This window comes from Onthophagus taurus, chromosome 2, assembly GCF_036711975.1.
Source record: "Onthophagus taurus isolate NC chromosome 2, IU_Otau_3.0, whole genome shotgun sequence".
Taxonomy (NCBI): domain Eukaryota; kingdom Metazoa; phylum Arthropoda; class Insecta; order Coleoptera; family Scarabaeidae; genus Onthophagus; species Onthophagus taurus.
Window position 1 is genome coordinate 27,917,583 of NC_091967.1, and position 14,491 is coordinate 27,932,073.

At 36.4% G+C, this 14,491-nt stretch overlaps 1 long non-coding RNA gene across 1 annotated transcript; it reads left to right on the forward strand.

Moving 5' to 3' along the window:
* The first annotated feature begins 3,877 nt into the window (after window positions 1-3,877).
* Window positions 3,878-4,629, forward strand: LOC139429096 (uncharacterized). Its single transcript, XR_011639799.1, has 4 exons — window positions 3,878-4,012; window positions 4,076-4,322; window positions 4,379-4,455; window positions 4,514-4,629. It is a non-coding gene; the product is annotated as an uncharacterized lncRNA (long non-coding RNA).
* Window positions 4,630-14,491: the final 9,862 nt, after the last annotated feature.

Genomic DNA, 14,491 nt, shown 5'->3' on the forward strand with positions numbered 1-14,491 from the left:
CAGGGGCCAAATGTCATCTTGGAGCATGTTGGAGATAAAAAGCAAAATGTGCCCAAAACGTGATATTATGACGTTATACGCCGTTCTGAGCCATGTTTGAACTCTCTATCACTTTTGGTTCCGATAATTCTGTTGACCATATATGTGATATTCAGGGGCCAAATGACATGTTGGAGATAGAAAACAAAATGTGCCCAAAACGTAATATTATGACGTTATACGCCGTTCTGAGCCATGTTTGAACTCTCTATCACTTTTGGTTCCGATAATTTTGTTGACCATATTTGTGATATTCAGGCGCCAAATAACATGTTTAAGATAAAAAACAAAATGTGCCAAAAACGTGATATTATGACGTTATACGCCGTTCTGAGCAATGTTTGAACTTTCTATCACTTTTGGTTCCGATAATTCTGTCGACCATATATGTGATATTCAGGGGCCAAATGTCATCTTGGAGCATGTTGGAGATAAAAAACAAAATGTGCCCAAAACGTGATATTATGACGTTATACGCCGTTCTGAGCCATGTTTGAACTTTCTATCACTTTTGGTTCCGATAATTCTGATGACCATATTTGTGATATTCAGGCGCCAAATAACATGATGAAGATAAAAAACAAAATGTGCGCAAAACGTGATATTATGACGTTATACGCCATTCTGAGCCATGTTTGAACTTTCTATCACTTTTGGTTCCGATAATTCTGATGACCATATTTGTGATATTCTGGCGCCAAATAACATGATGAAGATGAAATACAAAATGTGCCCAAAACGTGATATTATGACGTTATACGCCGTTCTGAACCATGTTTGAACTTTCTATCACTTTTGGTTCCGATAATTCTGTCGACCATATATGTGATATTCAGGGGCCAAATGTCATCTTGGAGCATGTTGGAGATAAAAAACAAAATGTGCCGAAAACGTGATATTATGACGTTATACGCCGTTCTGAGCCATGTTTGAACTTTCTAGCACTTTTGGTTCCGATAATTCTGTTGACCATATTTGTGATATTCAGGCGCCAAATGACATGTTGGAGATAAAAAACAAAATGTGCCCAAAACGTGATATTATGACGTTATACGCCGTTCTGAGCCATGTTTGAACTTTCTAGCACTTTTGGTTCCGATAATTCTGTTGACCATATTTGTGATATTCAGGCGCCAAATGACATGTTGGAGATAAAAAACAAAATGTGCCCAAAACGTGATATTATGAATTTATACGCCGTTCTGAGCCATGTTTGAACTCTCTATCACTTTTGGTTCCGATAATTCTGTCGACCATATATGTGATATTCAGGGGCCAAATGTCATCTTGGAGCATGTTGGAGATAAAAAGCAAAATGTGCCCAAAACGTGATATTATGACGTTATACGCCGTTCTGAGCCATGTTTGAACTCTCTATCACTTTTGGTTCCGATAATTCTGTTGACCATATTTGTGATATTCAGGCGCCAAATAACATGTTTAAGATAAAAAACAAAATGTGCCCAAAACGTGATATTATGACGTTATACGCCGTTCTGAGCCATGTTTGAGCTTTCTATCACTTTTGGTTCCGATAATTCTGTTGACCATATTTGTGATATTCAGGCACCAAATAACATGTTTAAGATAAAAAACAAAATGTGCCCAAAACGTGATATTATGACGTTATACGCCGTTCTGAGCCATGTTTGAACTTTCTATCACTTTTGGTTCCGATAATTCTGTCGACCATATATGTGATATTCAGGGGCCAAATGACATGTTGGAGATAGAAAACAAAATGTGCCCAAAACGTAATATTATGACGTTATACGCCGTTCTGAGCCATGTTTGAACTCTCTATCACTTTTGGTTCCGATAATTTTGTTGACCATATTTGTGATATTCAGGCGCCAAATAACATGTTTAAGATAAAAAACAAAATGTGCCAAAAACGTGATATTATGACGTTATACGCCGTTCTGAGCAATGTTTGAACTTTCTATCACTTTTGGTTCCGATAATTCTGTCGACCATATATGTGATATTCAGGGGCCAAATGTCATCTTGGAGCATGTTGGAGATAAAAAACAAAATGTGCCCAAAACGTGATATTATGACGTTATACGCCGTTCTGAGCCATGTTTGAACTTTCTATCACTTTTGGTTCCGATAATTCTGATGACCATATTTGTGATATTCAGGCGCCAAATAACATGATGAAGATAAAAAACAAAATGTGCGCAAAACGTGATATTATGACGTTATACGCCATTCTGAGCCATGTTTGAACTTTCTATCACTTTTGGTTCCGATAATTCTGATGACCATATTTGTGATATTCTGGCGCCAAATAACATGATGAAGATGAAATACAAAATGTGCCCAAAACGTGATATTATGACGTTATACGCCGTTCTGAACCATGTTTGAACTTTCTATCACTTTTGGTTCCGATAATTCTGTCGACCATATATGTGATATTCAGGGGCCAAATGTCATCTTGGAGCATGTTGGAGATAAAAAACAAAATGTGCCGAAAACGTGATATTATGACGTTATACGCCGTTCTGAGCCATGTTTGAACTTTCTATCACTTTTGGTTCCGATAATTCTGTCGACCATATATGTGATATTCAGGGGCCAAATGTCATCTTGGAGCATGTTGGAGATAAAAAAAAAAATGTGCCGAAAACGTGATATTATGACGTTATACGCCGTTCTGAGCCATGTTTGAACTTTCTATCACTTTTGGTTCTGATAATTCTGTTGACCATATTTGTGATATTCAGGCGCCAAATAACATGTTTAAGATAAAAAACAAAATGTGCCCAAAACGTGATATTATGACGTTATACGCCGTTCTGAGCCATGTTTGAACTTTCTATCACTTTTGGTTCCGATAATTCTGTCGACCATATATGTGATATTCAGAGGCCAAATGTCATCTTGGAGCATGTTGGAGATAAAAAACAAAATGTGCCGAAAACGTGATATTATGACGTTATACGCCGTTCTGAGCCATGTTTGAACTTTCTATCACTTTTGGTTACGATAATTCTGTCGACCATATAAGTGATATTCAGGGGCCATATGTCATCTTGGAGCATGTTGTAGATAAAAAACAAAATGTGCCCAAAACGTGATATTATGACGTTATACGCCGTTCTGAACCATGTTTGAACTTTCTATCACTTTTGGTTCCGATAATTCTGTTGACCATATTTGTGATATTCAGGCGCCAAATGACATGTTGGAGATAAAAAACAAAATGTGCCCAAAACGTGATATTATGACGTTATACGCCGTTCTGAACCATGTTTGAACTTTCTATCACTTTTGGTTCCGATAATTCTGTTGACCATATTTGTAATATTCAGGCGCCAAATGACATGTTGGAGATAAAAACAAAATGTGCCCAAAACGTGATATTATGACGTTATACGCCGTGTAACGCCAAAAAAAAAAAAATATTAATATAAAAAAAATAGTGTTTTATTACTAAAAGATTCTTTTCACGACCCCGGTTTTGTTGCGAACTCCCGGGCTTAACTCTTTCGGAGAAGGGAGGATTCGATTTATTTTTGGCGCCACCCGATCCGACAATCCGCAACTGGCTCTGAACGGGAAGAGTAGTGATAAAAAAAAATGTGAAAAGATCTAATAGTGCAAGTGGCACAAAAAGAAAATAGTAAACAAGAAAGATATTAACTAATAATAAATCCAGTTAGGTAAGTTTCAAAATGTATAATTTAATAAAAGAAATATACCATAGAAACCAAAAAAAAAATATCAAAATTAAAAAAAGTATAATAATAATAATTAAAAAAAAATATAATTTTCAATCTAAGAAGAAACTAATTTGGGTAAAAAAAAAATCCTAACCTCAAAATTGACCACGACAAAACCTAACCTGATCTGTCACCCAGAGCTCTTGGTTTCGAAGCAAGTTAATGTGTAAATTAAAATCAAAATCAAACAAAGTCTATCCCAAATAAAGCTTCTTTTACAAAATGTGTAAAATCAAAAAAAGGTAAACTAGCATTTAAAAAAAAAAATAACCCTTTCTCTAACCTTTTCCTTTTTTTTTGCTTAGGTCAACAAACTAAAGTATCAAAACAAAGTACCACTATGAACAAGTATATAAAAAAAGGGTGTATATCAATACTAAATCAAAATTACAAATTACTTTAAATTAATGAACAAAATTAGACTTTTGAAATTAAAAGGAAACATAAACGAGACCAAAACAATATACGATAAATATTAATCGACTTGATTATAATATAAGTACTAGTTTCCAGGAGCCTGAAGGGCTTAAAATACAGCAGAGGGAGGTGAAAGTAAGTGACTCCACTCTTTTCGTTATGCAAATTTTGTCTGACCTTGTCTTCGGTAGTTGAATCCCTCAAACGAAGATTTTATCCTTCGGAGTAGAAAATAGAAGTCCGGTCCTCAGCAACGCTCCTCGAGATGGTAAGGATCAATGGTTTGATATCAGGAATCAAATTATATAATTCCAATTCTCTTTCAGGTGTTGTTAACAGGCGTTGCCTTAAATTGGAAAATTTTTGTCCTCCCAACAAAATGTTCCAGAGTTTTCCTCTCCCCACAAAAAGAACCTGAATATAGAACCCGAATTAAATTTAAGTTAATTTTTTTTTTTTCCTTTTTTTTTTTTTTTAAAAAAAATGAACGACCCTTACCTCAGTTGGTCGAGGTTCACGCCAAAACGTTTACTGAAAATACGTTAATAAATCCGGCAAACAACCGAAATTCGGAACAATCAATTTATTCCAAAATTTAATCGAAGTTTCGTGATTAATCCGCTAATTGCGAGTATAGACAAAGACCCCAAAATCCAAATTTCAAAATGTCTTCCCGTCTATTTAAAATTCACTAACTCGAATATTTTCTCGGCGCACTCGATTGCAGAAAAAGAGAGAGATTTCCGGAACTCGTCCGTATTTATACCCGAAACTTAAAAAAAACTCGAAAAATACCGTGATAATAAAATTTTTAAATAAAAATATCGTGTTTCTTAAAAGCCCTCTATAAAGTAATAGTGAAACTAGGGATAAGGATAAGTAAGAACGGAAACTCTCGGTAACGTTGCTGAAACAAAACAAAACAAAACCGAACATCTGGATTTATTATTTGAAAATGAATCCAAAGTAAGAAAAGGAAATAAGGAAAAAGAAACTGTAACAGCCGTTCTGAGCCATGTTTGAACTTTCTATCACTTTTGGTTCCGATAATTCTGTTGACCATATTTGTGATATTCAGGCGCCAAATGACATGTTGGAGCATGTTGGAGATAAAAAACAAAATGTGCCCAAAACGTGATATTATGACGTTATACGCCGTTCTGAGCCATGTTTGAACTTTCTATCACTTTTGGTTCCAATAATTCTGATGACCATATTTGTGATATTCAGGCGCCAAATAACATAATGAAGATAAAAAACAAAATATGCCCAAAGCGTGATATTATGATGTTATACGCCGTTTTGAGCCATGTTTGAACTTTCTATCACTTTGGGTTCCGATAATTCTGTTGACCATATTTGTGATATTCAGGCGCCAAATGACATTTTGGAGCATGTTGGAGATAAAAAACAAAATGTGCCCAAAACTTTATATTATGACGTTATACGCCGTTTTGAGCCATGTTTGAACTTTCTATCACGTTGGGTTCCGATAATTCTGTTGACCATATTTGTGATATTCAGGCGCCAAATGACATTTTGGAGCATGTTGGAGATAAAAAACAAAATGTGCCCAAAACGTGATATTATGACGTTATACGCCGTTCTGAGCCATGTTTGAACTTTCTATCACTTTTGGTTCCGATAATTCTGATGACCATATTTGTGATATTCAGGCGCCAATTAACATGTTTAAGATAAAAAACAAAATGTGCCCAAAGCGTGATATTATGACGTTATACGCCGTTCTGTGCCATGTTTGAACTTTCTATCACTTTTGGTTCCGATAATTCTGATGACCATATTTGTGATATTCAGGCGCCAAATAACATGTTTAAGATAAAAAACAAAATGTGCCCAAAACGTGATATTATGACGTTATACGCCGTTCTGAGCAATGCTTGAACTTTCTATCACTTTTGGTTCCGATAATTCTGTTGACCATATTTGTGATATTCAAGGGCCAAATGTCATCTTGGAGGAGGTTGGAGATAAAAAGCAAAATGTGCCCAAAACGTGATATTATGACGTTATACGCCGTTCTGAGCCATGTTTGAACATTTTATCACTTTTGGTTCCGATAATTCTGTTGACCATATTTGTGATATTCAGGCGTCAAATGACGTGTTGGAGCATGTTGAAGATAAAAAACAAAATGTGCCCAAAACGTGATATTATGACGTTATACGCCGTTCTGAGCCATGTTTGAACTTTCTATCACTTTTCGTTCCGATAATTCTGTCGACCATATATGTGATATTCAGGGGCCAAATGTCATCTTGGAGCATGTAGAGATAAAAAACAAAATGTGCCCAAAACATGATATTATGACGTTATACGCCGTTCTGAGCCATGCTTGAACTTTCTATCACTTTTGGTTCCGATAATTCTGATGACCATATTTGTGATATTCAGGCGCCAATTAACATGTTTAAGATAAAAAACAAAATGTGCCCAAAACGTGATATTATGACGTTATACGCCGTTCTGTGCCATGTTTGAACTTTCTATCACTTTTGGTTCCGATAATTCTGATGACCATATTTGTGATATTCAGGCGCCAAATAACATGTTTAAGATAAAAAACAAAATGTGCCCAAAACGTGATATTATGACGTTATACGCCGTTCTGAGCAATGCTTGAACTTTCTATCACTTTTGGTTCCGATAATTCTGTTGACCATATTTGTGATATTCAGGGGCCAAATGTCATCTTGGAGGAGGTTGGAGATAAAAAGCAAAATGTGCCCAAAACGTAATATTATGACGTTATACGCCGTTCTGAGCCATGTTTGAACTTTCTATCACTTTTGGTTCCGATAGTTCTGTTGATCATATTTGTGATATTCAGGGGCCAAATGTCATCTTGGAGCATGTTGGAGATAAAAAACAAAATGTGCCCAAAACGTGATATTATGACGTTATACGCCGTTCTGAGCAATGCTTGAACTTTCTATCACTTTTGGTTCCGATAATTCTGTTGACCATATTTGTGATATTCAAGGGCCAAATGTCATCTTGGAGGAGGTTGGAGATAAAAAGCAAAATGTGCCCAAAACGTGATATTATGACGTTATACGCCGTTCTGAGCCATGTTTGAACTTTCTATCACTTTTGGTTCCGATAATTCTGTTGACCATATTTGTGATATTCAAGGGCCAAATGTCATCTTGGAGGAGGTTGGAGATAAAAAGCAAAATGTGCCCAAAACGTAATATTATGACGTTATACGCCGTTCTGAGCCATGTTTGAACTTTCTATCACTTTTGGTTCCGATAGTTCTGTTGATCATATTTGTGATATTCAGGGGCCAAATGTCATCTTGGAGCATGTTGGAGATAAAAAACAAAATGTGCCCAAAACGTGATATTATGACGTTATACTCCGTTCTGAGCCATGTTTGAACTTTCTATCACTTTTGGTTCCGATAGTTCTGTTGATCATATTTGTGATATTCAGGGGCCAAATGTCATCTTGGAGCATGTTGGAGATAAAAAACAAAATGTGCCCAAAACGTGATATTATGACCATATTTGTGATATTCAGGCGCCAAATGACATGTTGGAGATAAAAAACAAAATGTGCCCAAAACGTGATATTATGAATTTATACGCCGTTCTGAGCCATGTTTGAACTTTCTATCACTTTTGGTTCCGATAATTCTGATGACCATATTTGTGATATTCAGGCGCCAAATAACATGTTTAAGATAAAAAACAAAATGTGCCCAAAACGTGATATTATGACGTTATACGCCGTTCTGAGCAATGCTTGAACTTTCTATCACTTTTGGTTCCGATAATTCTGTTGACCATATTTGTGATATTCAGGGGCCAAATGTCATCTTGGAGGAGGTTGGAGATAAAAAGCAAAATGTGCCCAAAACGTAATATTATGACGTTATACGCCGTTCTGAGCCATGTTTGAACATTTTATCACTTTTGGTTCCGATAATTCTGTTGACCATATTTGTGATATTCAGGCGTCAAATGACGTGTTGGAGCATGTTGAAGATAAAAAACAAAATGTGCCCAAAACGTGATATTATGACGTTATACGCAGTTCTGAGCCATGTTTGAACTTTCTATCACTTTTCGTTCCGATAATTCTGTCGACCATATATGTGATATTCAGGGGCCAAATGTCATCTTGGAGCATGTAGAGATAAAAAACAAAATGTGCCCAAAACGTGATATTATGAATTTATACGCCGTTCTGAGCCATGTTTGAACTTTCTATCACTTTTGGTTCCGATAATTCTGATGACCATATTTGTGATATTCAGGCGCCAAATAACATGTTTAAGATAAAAAACAAAATGTGCCCAAAACGTGATATTATGACGTTATACGTCGTTCTGAGCAATGCTTGAACTTTCTATCACTTTTGGTTCCGATAATTCTGTTGACCATATTTGTGATATTCAGGGGCCAAATGTCATCTTGGAGCATGTAGAGATAAAAAGCAAAATGTGCCCAAAACGTAATATTATGACGTTATACGCCGTTCTGAGCAATGCTTGAACTTTCTATCACTTTTGGTTCCGATAATTCTGTTGACCATATTTGTGATATTCAGGGGCCAAATGTCATCTTGGAGGAGGTTGGAGATAAAAAGCAAAATGTGCCCAAAACGTAATATTATGACGTTATACGCCGTTCTGAGCCATGTTTGAACATTTTATCGCTTTTGGTTCCGATAATTCTGTCGACCATATATGTGATATTCAGGGTCCAAATGTCATCTTGGAGCATGTTGGAGATAAAAAACAAAATGTGCCCAAAACGTAATATTATGACGTTATACGCCGCTCTGAGCCATGTTTGAACTTTCTATCACTTTTGGTTCCGATAATTCTGTTGACCATATTTGTGACATTCAGGGGCCAAATGTCATCTTGGAGCATGTTGGAGATAAAAAACAAAATGTGCCCAAAACGTGATATTATGACCATATTTGTGATATTCAGGCGCCAAATGACATGTTGGAGATAAAAAACAAGATGTGCCCAAAACGTGATATTATGAATTTATACGCCGTTCTGAGCCATGTTTGAACTTTCTATCACTTTTGGTTCCGATAATTCTGATGACCATATTTGTGATATTCAGGCGCCAAATAACATGTTTAAGATAAAAAACAAAATGTGCCCAAAACGTGATATTATGACGTTATACGCCGTTCTGAGCAATGCTTGAACTTTCTATCACTTTTGGTTCCGATAATTCTGTTGACCATATTTGTGATATTCAGGGGCCAAATGTCATCTTGGAGGAGGTTGGAGATAAAAAGCAAAATGTGCCCAAAACGTAATATTATGACGTTATTCGCCGTTCTGAGCCATGTTTGAACATTTTATCACTTTTGGTTCCGATAATTCTGTTGACCATATTTGTGATATTCAGGCGTCAAATGACGTGTTGGAGCATGTTGAAGATAAAAAACAAAATGTGCCCAAAACGTGATATTATGACGTTATACGCAGTTCTGAGCCATGTTTGAACTTTCTATCACTTTTCGTTCCGATAATTCTGTCGACCATATATGTGATATTCAGGGGCCAAATGTCATCTTGGAGCATGTAGAGATAAAAAACAAAATGTGCCCAAAACGTGATATTATGAATTTATACGCCGTTCTGAGCCATGTTTGAACTTTCTATCACTTTTGGTTCCGATAATTCTGATGACCATATTTGTGATATTCAGGCGCCAAATAACATGTTTAAGATAAAAAACAAAATGTGCCCAAAACGTGATATTATGACGTTATACGCCGTTCTGAGCAATGCTTGAACTTTCTATCACTTTTGGTTCCGATAATTCTGTTGACCATATTTGTGATATTCAGGGGCCAAATGTCATCTTGGAGCATGTAGAGATAAAAAGCAAAATGTGCCCAAAACGTAATATTATGACGTTATACGCCGTTCTGAGCAATGCTTGAACTTTCTATCACTTTTGGTTCCGATAATTCTGTTGACCATATTTGTGATATTCAGGGGCCAAATGTCATCTTGGAGGAGGTTGGAGATAAAAAGCAAAATGTGCCCAAAACGTAATATTATGACGTTATACGCCGTTCTGAGCCATGTTTGAACATTTTATCGCTTTTGGTTCCGATAATTCTGTCGACCATATATGTGATATTCAGGGTCCAAATGTCATCTTGGAGCATGTTGGAGATAAAAAACAAAATGTGCCCAAAACGTAATATTATGACGTTATACGCCGCTCTGAGCCATGTTTGAACTTTCTATCACTTTTGGTTCCGATAATTCTGTTGACCATATTTGTGACATTCAGGGGCCAAATGTCATCTTGGAGCATGTTGGAGATAAAAAACAAAATGTGCCCAAAACGTGATATTATGACCATATTTGTGATATTCAGGCGCCAAATGACATGTTGGAGATAAAAAACAAGATGTGCCCAAAACGTGATATTATGACCATATTTGTGATATTCAGGCGCCAAATAACATGTTTAAGATAAAAAAAAAATGTGCCCAAAACGTGATATTATGACGTTATACTCCGTTCTGAGCCATGTTTGAACTTTCTATCACTTTTGGTTCCGATAGTTCTGTTGATCATATTTGTGATATTCAGGGGCCAAATGTCATCTTGGAGCATGTTGGAGATAAAAAACAAAATGTGCCCAAAACGTGATATTATGACCATATTTGTGATATTCAGGCGCCAAATAACATGTTTAAGATAAAAAACAAAATGTGCCCAAAACGTGATATTATGACGTTATACGCCGTTCTGAGCAATGCTTGAACTTTCTATCACTTTTGGTTCCGATAATTCTGATGACCATATTTGTGATATTCAGGGGCCAAATGTCATCTTGGAGCATGTTTGAGATAAAAAACAAAATGTGCCCAAAACGTGATATTATGACGTTATACTCCGTTCTGAGCCATGTTTGAACTTTCTATCACTTTTGGTTCCGATAGTTCTGTTGATTTTATTTGTGATATTCAGGGGCCAAATGTCATCTTGGAGCATGTTGGTGATAAAAAACAAAATGTGCCCAAAACGTGATATTATGACCATATTTGTGATATTCAGGCGCCAAATGACATGTTGGAGATAAAAAACAAAATGTGCCCAAAACGTGATATTATGAATTTATACGCCGTTCTGAGCCATGTTTGAACTTTCTATCACTTTTGGTTCCGATAATTCTGATGACCATATTTGTGATATTCAGGCGCCAAATAACATGTTTAAGATAAAAAACAAAATGTGCCCAAAACGTGATATTATGACGTTATACGCCGTTCTGAGCAATGTTTGAACTTTCTATCACTTTTGGTTCCGATAATTCTGTTGACCATATTTGTGATATTCAGGGGCCAAATGTCATCTTGGAGGAGGTTGGAGATAAAAAGCAAAATGTGCCCAAAACGCGATATTATGACGTTATACGCCGTTCTGAGCCATGTTTGAACATTTTATCACTTTTTTTTCCGATAATTCTGTTGACCATATTTGTGATATTCAGGCGTCAAATGACGTGTTGGAGCATGTTGAAGATAAAAAACAAAATGTGCCCAAAACGTGATATTATGACGTTATACGCCGTTCTGAGCCATGTTTGAACATTTTATCACTTTTGGTTCCGATAATTCTGTCGACCATATATGTGACATTCAGGGGCCAAATGTCATCTTGGAGCATGTTGGAGATAAAAAACAAAATGTGCCCAAAACGTAATATTATGACGTTATACGCCGCTCTGAGCCATGTTTAAACTTTCTATCACTTTTGGTTCCGATAATTCTGTTGACCATATTTGTGACATTCAGGGGCCAAATGTCATCTTGGAGCATGTTGGAGATAAAAAACAAAATGTGCCCAAAACGTGATATTATGACCATATTTGTGATATTCAGGCGCCAAATGACATGTTGGAGATAAAAAACAAGATGTGCCCAAAACGTGATATTATGAATTTATACGCCGTTCTGAGCCATGTTTGAACTTTCTAGCACTTTTGGTTCCGATAATTCTGTTGACCATATTTGTGATATTCAGGCGCCAAATGACATGTTGGAGCATGTTGGAGATAAAAAACAAAATGTGCCCAAAACGTGATATTATGACGTTATACGCCGTTCTGAGCCATGTTTGAACTTTCACTTTTGGTTCCGATAATTCTGATGACCATACTTGTGATATTCAGGCGCCAAATAACATGATGAAGATGAAAAACAAAATGTGCGCAAAACGTGATATTATGACGTTATACGCCGTTCTGAGCCATGTTTGAACTTTCTATCACTTTTGGTTCCGATAATTCTGTCGACTATATATGTGATATTCAGGGGCCAAATGACATGTTGGAGATAGAAAACAAAATGTGCCCAAAACGTAATATTATGACGTTATACGCCGTTCTGAGCCATGTTTGAACTCTCTATCACCTTTGGTTCCGATAATTTTGTTGACCATATTTGTGATATTCAGGCGCCAAATAACATGTTTAAGATAAAAAACAAAATGTGCCCAAAACGTGATATTATGACGTTATACGCCGTTCTGAGCCATGTTTGAACTTTCTATCACTTTTGGTTCCGATAATTCTGTTGACCATATTTGTGATATTCAGGGGCCAAATGTCATCTTGGAGGAGGTTGGAGATAAAAAACAAAATGGGCCCAAAACGCGATATTATGACGTTATACGCCGTTCTGAGCCATGTTTGAACTTTCTAGCACTTTTGGTTCCGATAATTCTGTTGACCATATTTGTGATATTCAGGCGCCAAATGACATGTTGGAGCATGTTGGAGATAAAAAACAAAATGTGCCCAAAACGTGATATTATGACGTTATACGCCGTTCTGAGCCATGTTTGAACTTTCACTTTTGGTTCCGATAATTCTGATGACCATACTTGTGATATTCAGGCGCCAAATAACATGATGAAGATGAAAAACAAAATGTGCGCAAAACGTGATATTATGACGTTATACGCCGTTCTGAGCCATGTTTGAACTTTCTATCACTTTTGGTTCCGATAATTCTGTCGACTATATATGTGATATTCAGGGGCCAAATGACATGTTGGAGATAGAAAACAAAATGTGCCCAAAACGTAATATTATGACGTTATACGCCGTTCTGAGCCATGTTTGAACTCTCTATCACTTTTGGTTCCGATAATTTTGTTGACCATATTTGTGATATTCAGGCGCCAAATAACATGTTTAAGATAAAAAACAAAATGTGCCCAAAACGTGATATTATGACGTTATACGCCGTTCTGAGCCATGTTTGAACTTTCTATCACTTTTGGTTCCGATAATTCTGTCGACCACATATGTGATATTCAGGGGCCAAATGTCATCTTGGAGCATGTTGGAGATAAAAAGCAAAATGTGCCCAAAACGTGATATTATGACGTTATACGCCGTTCTGAGCCATGTTTGAACTTTCTAGCACTTTTAGTTCCGATAATTCTGTTGACCATATTTGTGATATTCAGGAGCCAAATGACATGTTGGAGATAAAAAACAAAATGTGCCCAAAACGTGATATTATGACGTTATACGCCGTTCTGAGCCATGTTTGAACTTTCTAGCACTTTTGGTTCCGATAATTCTGTTGACCATATTTGTGATATTCAGGAGCCAAATGACATGTTGGAGATAAAAAACAAAATGTGCGCAAAACGTGATATTATGACGTTATACGCCGTTCTGAGCCATGTTTGAACTTTCTAGCACTTTTGGTTCCGATAATTCTGTTGACCATATTTGTGATATTCAGGGGCCAAATGTCATCTTGGAGCATGTTGGAGATAAAAAACAAAATGTGCCCAAAACGTGATATTATGACCATATTTGTGATATTCAGGCGCCAAATGACATGTTGGAGATAAAAAACAAGATGTGCCCAAAACGTGATATTATGACGTTATACTCCGTTCTGAGCCATGTTTGAACTTTCTATCACTTTTCGTTCCGATAGTTCTGTTGATCATATTTGTGATATTCAGGGGCCAAATGTCATCTTGGAGCATGTTGGAGATAAAAAACAAAATGTGCCCAAAACGTGATATTATGACCATATTTGTGATATTCAGGCGCCAAATGACATGTTGGAGATAAAAAACAAAATGTGCCCAAAACGTGATATTATGAATTTATACGCCGTTCTGAGCCATGTTTGAACTTTCTATCACTTTTGGTTCCGATAATTCTGATGACCATATTTGTGATATTCAGGCGCCAAATAACATGTTTAAGATAAAAAACAAAATGTGCCCAAAACGTGATATTATGACGTTA